Source organism: Notothenia rossii, assembly GCF_949606895.1.
Source record: "Notothenia rossii genome assembly, chromosome: 3".
Taxonomy (NCBI): Eukaryota; Metazoa; Chordata; class Actinopteri; order Perciformes; family Nototheniidae; genus Notothenia; species Notothenia rossii.
This window is the reverse complement of record NC_136901.1, coordinates 27713118-27719695: the sequence shown is the minus strand read 5'-3', so window position 1 is coordinate 27719695 and position 6578 is coordinate 27713118.

Sequence of the window (6578 nt, the reverse complement as noted above, 5' to 3'; positions counted from 1 at the left end):
CCCCGGGGTTGGAAGACTGCCCAAAACAACAAAGATAGGTAGCGGTATTGTCTCTTAGCTCTCTCAGGATCCCTCACTAGCTCTCCCGCCGTAGCTTGAGCTCTTCGGGTCACTTGTAAACCCCACCCCCTTTTTCTCCCCGCCCTATCCGGCTAACTAGGGCAACGTCTTCCCCCCAACAATCCCCTTGTGAGTCTCTCCCAGTTCAGCACTGCAGGGTCGCTACATTGCCCCCCCCGGTAATTCCTCGTCCCCGAGGTAGAGCAACACTTTGAAAGCGAACCGGCATCCGTCGCTCCCTCTGCGACCTCCTTACTCCATGATTCACTTGTGGAGTAGTATTCCGTGGCACTATTGCTCCCAGCGGGGTCACCACCTCCCCTTGAAGGACATCCAGTGGCTGCATCGGTGGGTCTCTCCTTCGGCGGGGGGGCCCGCGCGGTGCTCTAGTAGGGGTCACAGGAAAGGCTGGCTGTTGGTCCCCTTTGTAAGGTGCCATCCTATCCCGGTGCAGTACCACTGTGCGCCCTCTGGGAACCAGTTTGACCCTATAAACCACCTCCCCCACTCTCTCGACCACGTAGCAAGGGCCAACCCATGTGCTATCCAGCTTGGGGCAACGGCCCTTCACTCTCTTTGGTCCATACACCCAGGCAAGGTCCCCAGCCTGGAAATCCTGACCTTTGACGTGCACGTCATAGACCCGCTTTTGGCGGACACCTGCCTGTTGAGACTGGTTTCTGGCGAAGCTGTGGGCCTTTTCTAGACGATCCTGCAGCCGCCTGGCATACTCCGGACCAGCCAAGGCATCAGGTGCATCCGGAGGCCGTCCATACATCAACTCCGGTGGCGTTCTGAGCTCCCGGCCCAACATCAACAACGCCGGAGTACAGCCGGTTGAGTCTTGGACTGCACTGCGGTAAGCCATGAGGATGAGGGGTATCTGCAGGTCCCAGTCACTTTGATCCGGGGCAGTGGTGAGGGCCAGCTGAGCACCCAAGGTCCTCATGAACCGTTCCACTAAACCGTCGCTTTGTGGGTGAAGTGGGGTGGTCCTAGTTTTCTTAATGCCAAGCTGGCTACACATTGCTGCGAAAACCTGTGACTCAAAGTTCCGTCCTTGGTCGGAATGAAGCTCAGAGGGGGTGCCAAAGCGGCTGAACATCCCTTGCACCAAGGCCTCTGCTACGGTGGTTGCCTCTTGGTCAGGCAGGGGATACGCTTCCGGCCATTTTGTGAAGTAGTCAATGGCGACTAGCACATACCGATTCCCTCCAGTAGTACGGGGGAGTGGCCCCAGTATATCGACGGCTACTCGGTCCATCGGTGCCCCCACACAATGTTGCTGCAAGGGTGCACGGGACTGGCCCTGGGGTCCTTTACGAGCCGTACAGGCATCACAGCGGCGGCAGTAGTCCTCAACATCCCTCCGGCTCAGGCCCCAATAGAATGTCTGTCTTAGTCGCCGCAACGTCTTTGTTACTCCGAAGTGTCCAACTCCAGGGGATCCATGATGCACCTGGAGCACTTCTTTGCGGAGGTCTTTAGGTACAACGACTTGCCAGCGTTCCTCTCCGGTGGCGGGTTCCCGCCAGCACCTCTTCAGGACTCCTTCCTGGAGTTCCACTCCCGGCCATTGAGACCAGAGTCCTCGGACGGTGGCAGAGAGGGCAACCACCTCATCCCAAGGCGGCCGCACGTCGGACTCCAGCCATCCCATGACCATTTTAAGGTCAGGGTCTTCAAGCTGCATCTCTCTCCACCTATTCGCATTGTTGGGTAAGAGGGCCCGACAGACCACCATCCCCGGGTTCAGGTTCACCGCTTCCCGCTCATCAGCACGGTCACAGTGGGAACAACCTGGGGCGCACGGCCGGCGAGAGAGACTGTCTGCGTTCGTGTGAATTTCTCCAGCCCTATGTTGTATGGTGAACTGAAAAGCCTGGAGCTGTTCGATCCACCTTGCTACTTGTCCTTCCGGTTCCTTAAAGGACATAAGCCACTTCAACGCAGCATGGTCGGTTCTGATGATGAATGGGAGGCCACAGAGGACATGCTTGAAATGCCCCACAGCATCAATCACCGCCAGCAGTTCTTTGCGAGTTACACAGTAGTTCTTCTCCGGTTTATCAAGGGTGCGACTGTGATACGCAACAACCCGCTCTCCTTCTGGGGTTAACTGCGAGAGTACAGCGCCAATGCCCGTGTTGCTGGCATCCGTGTCAAGGAGGAATGGCAGCTCTGGGTTAGGGGCAACCAGCACCGGGTCTTCGCATAATACGCGCTTCAGCTGTTGGAACGCTGCATCCTGGTCAGGTCCCCACTTAAAGGGTGTGTCCTTGCGCATCAAGCTGAACATAGGCGCAGCGACCGTCGAGAATCCCGCCACAAAACGCCGGTAGTAGGACGCTAATCCTAAAAAGGACCTCAGCTGGTGGATATCTGTGGGGGTGGGCCAGTCCCGGACGGCTCCAACCTTGTCCGGTTCCGTCCTGATGCCGGCTCCACTGACTCGGTGCCCCAGGAAGGAGACCTCACGTCGCAGCAACATGCACTTCCCAGGATGAAGCTTTAGGCCTGCACCCTTGATCCGCTCTAAAACCTCCCTCAGGTTCTCGAGCGCGGAGTCAAAGCTGGGTCCATGTGCGAGGAGATCATCCAAGTAGATGAGACAACGCTCCGGGGGCACACCAGCGAGGACCTTCTCCATTAGCCTTTCGAATGTTGCTGGGGCATTACACAACCCGAATGGCATGGTTGTAAACTGCCACAGGCCACGTCCTGTGGTGAAGGCAGTCTTGGCTTTGTCCTCTGGGGCCATGGCCACCTGCCAATAACCGCTCCGGAGGTCCAAAGAGGAAAACCATGCAGAGCCGGCCACATAGTCAAGAGACTCATCTATCCGAGGCAGTGGATAGGAGTCTTTTACAGTCTTGTCGTTCAACGGCCGATAGTCGACACAAAACCTCCAGCCTCCGGCCTTTCTTGGGGCCATTACGACCGAGGAAGCCCAGGGGCTTTCTGAAGGTTCGATAATGCCAGCCTCTTTCATCTCTTGTATCATTTGGTTAGCAGCTGCTTTGCGGGCGTAGGGGACTCGCCTAGGCCGTTGCCGGATTGGCTGTGCGTCCCCTGTGTCGATAGAGTGCTGGACCAAGTGTGTGCAGCCTACATCGTTGGGGTGGGTGGAAAAACTGTGTCGATACTTATACAAAAGGTCCCAGAGCTTATCCTGTTGATCTGAGGTCAGGCCCTCCCGATTCTCCTCCCAAAGGTCTGCGACCGTTGAATTCGCTGCGGCTTCCATTTCAGCCTCGGGGGTTACAGTTGCGGTCTGTACAATGGCCGGTACCGGTGGCTGGCCGTGTACCACCGAGTCTGATGGTGGGTGGTTTTCATCCAGTGGGGGAATAGGGCTCTCTGCGAAAGGGGGCCCCCACTGTGGAGGATCCAGCCAACCTGGTGGGTCTCCCTGCACTACAACGTCCCCGGCGCCCTCCTTGAGGAAGGGGATAGACTCCCCGCCTGGAAAGGTAATAGCTTGTGCGTTAAAATCCAATGTTGCTCTTGCCCTAAACAGAAAGTCTTGTCCAATCACACAGTTCTCTCTGAGTTTTGCAACCCAGACCGGTTGCCGCACTGAATATGCTCCTACTTGGATGTGTGCTTCACACCTCCCCAGCATGGGAGCCTCTCCCCCGGTGATGGTAATGAGAGGGACCTCGGTGGCTTGGGGTTGAGTTCCGGCTGGCAGGAGATCCGGGTGTAGAACAGTTGCAGTGGAGCCTGAGTCCAGCAGGGCATGGGTCCCTTGACCATTGACCAGTACAGGTATTCTGCAGCAGTCTGTGGGGAAGGTGTCAAGGGAGCAAAGGGCGTGAGCAGAGGGGAGGTGGAGTATTCTAATCACCGGTTGAGTGTCACAGTCTCTGGGGGGCAAGGGTTGGCTCGGTCGACTCCCCTCTACACCGAGCCCCGCCCGTTTCCCGGCGCTGAACCCTCCGGAGCGGTGACAGGAGCTGGACAAAAGCGCCATGTATGGCCTTTTTGGTGGCAATTATAGCAGGCTTGACTCTGTCGACCCTCTGGGGGCAACGGTGGGCTCTCTGTGCCGAGCGGAGGAGGGTTGGGTCTAGGAGGCTTATACGTTTGAGCCTTAGGTCGTGTCAATGTCTGCGTGGAGCCATTTTCAAAACCCTCCAGGAAGATGTCCTCCACCACCAGTGCTTTCTCTAGAGCTGCTCCCAAGGTCTGTGGGTCTGCGAGCCGGACTTGCTGCCGTAATGGGATGGGCTGCAGGCCACGGATGAATGCCTCCTTCGTTAGCACCAAGCGGGTTGCATCATCGAAATCGGGGAATCCTCTTTGAGCCAGGTAGCGCAGTTCCGCTGCAAAAACTCCTAGCTTCTCTCCAGGACCCCGCATCCGCTCATTAAACCTCTGCCGCATCACAACTGCAGGGGCAGTGTTTCCAAAACGTCTCTCCAGTGCTCTGGAAATAGCTAGTGGGTTCTCAAGATCAGCAGCAGTCACATCAAGTAGTACTTTTCTAGCTTCACCCTCCAGGGCGGATATTAAATGGACTGCTCTCTTTGCAGGGGACCAGCCATTCGCAGTCGCTAGGAGGTTGAACTGGGCCCAGTACGTTTCCCATGAAGTGAGCCCATCATAGCGTCCGACCTTTAGCTGGCCTTCCCTGGGGAAAGGTGTCGGTCCCTGCACATTCATCAATGCCGTGGTGAGGGCGGTGGTCAGAGCAGCTACCACATCGCTGGTTTGGCTATTGGTAGTAGAGGGACTAGCCGAGCCCGCAGTCAGGGAGCTACCTTGGCCGAGTCCATTGGCGGTGTAGGTATTTGCTTTGGGGCATGTACTTGGGTGGGGGGTTGTTGTTGGGCATGGGACATCAACAGTGATATGAGCATCCTTAACGTTAGCAGGTTCGGAGCTCACACTGGCATTGTCAGTAGCATGGTTAGAATTTACATTGCAATAGGGCTCATGAGGTTTAGCCCCAACATCTTGTGCTTCCCCTCCCCTCATGGATTTAATGTCACTTTTTGAGTTATTGAGAACATTTCCCAAAGCACGCTCCATTGCAATGCTCATTTTCTGAATAAAACGTTCCTCTAGACTTTCTGTAATGTCTTTCTCCAACTCAGGGATAGATTTTGGTTGGCCACCCCATTTCCCTGCCGTTATGTCTCTCTCCAACTCCGGGATAGATTTTTGTTGGCCACCCCATTTACTTGCCGTTATGTCTCTCTCCAACTCCGGGATAGATTTTGGTTGGGCATCCACCGGAGCCGGTCCACACGTGTCTTTATTTACATCTGCTCTTTCAGTCAGCAATCCGGTGGCTGCAGCAAACTTAACCGGACTTCCTTTTATTTCCTCCGGAAGGTCCGTCAGCAGTGTAGCAAGGGGTGAGTAGGTTGTTTTTTTTTCCTTTCTCCTTACCACCTGTGCATCGCTGGTTGGCTTCCTCCGTGGTGTTTCTGGGGGGGTGTATGGGGCATATAAGTCCGTGTTCTCACCGTGTTCAGCCATTTCGGTCCTCCGGCGGTGGCTAGCGATGCTAGCGTAGTTAGCCAACTGTAGTGCGGGGACTGGGGGCTGGGGAGATCCCACTTCTGACACCAATGTAGCGTTCGCGGCTCCGCCGCACGGGTGGCTAACTACTTAAATGAGGAGGACACGATGGCTGTAATTTATCCGGGTTTTATTACCCTACAAACAGACTAAACCCCGGGGTTGGAAGACTGCCCAAAACAACAAAGATAGGTAGCGGTATTGTCTCTTAGCTCTCTCAGGATCCCTCACTAGCTCTCCCGCCGTAGCTTGAGCTCTTCCGGTCACTTGTAAACCCCACCCCCTTTTTCTCCCCGCCCTATCCGGCTAACTAGGGCAACGTCTTCCCCCCAACAATCCCCTTGTGAGTCTCTCCCAGTTCAGCACTGCAGGGTCGCTACAATATTATTCAAATATAGCATGATCGGTCCACTTTAACCAGCAATAGCCCATTAAGATCTTGTTTTCCATCAACGACAGTTATTCCGTATTGGCCTGATTTGATAACACATTTAATAGTAATAATTAGACCATTTAAAAAAAACTGATTCAAGAGCATGACAGAAAGAGTATAGAAAAGTGATGGGATTAAGCAATACAGGTCTTAAAATAAGCATTTTATTTCGAAAAAAATAAAGTGGAAATGTGTTATGGATACTATATTTACAGGTTATTCAATTTAGAGAGAGCGTTTAACATTAAGGCTATCTAAGTGTTGCTAATATGTTTTGTTGATGAATGCATGTGACAGTTGGAAAATATCTTAAAAAGTGTGTCGCTGTGTCTTTCTGTTTCTTAATATCCTTTTCCAAAGTACTTCATCTTATAATTAATTACATAGAATTCTTGGATTCCACAGTGTTTATATAAAGCTAAGCTGGCTTCCTCTACCTTTCACCAGCCCTGTCCCCTCCCAACTGGTAAGTGGTGTCAGGACAGGAAAAAATAAGTGATAGGAGTTGACGATGCATTCGAAAAACATTTGTTAAATGTGAGATTAAATGGTC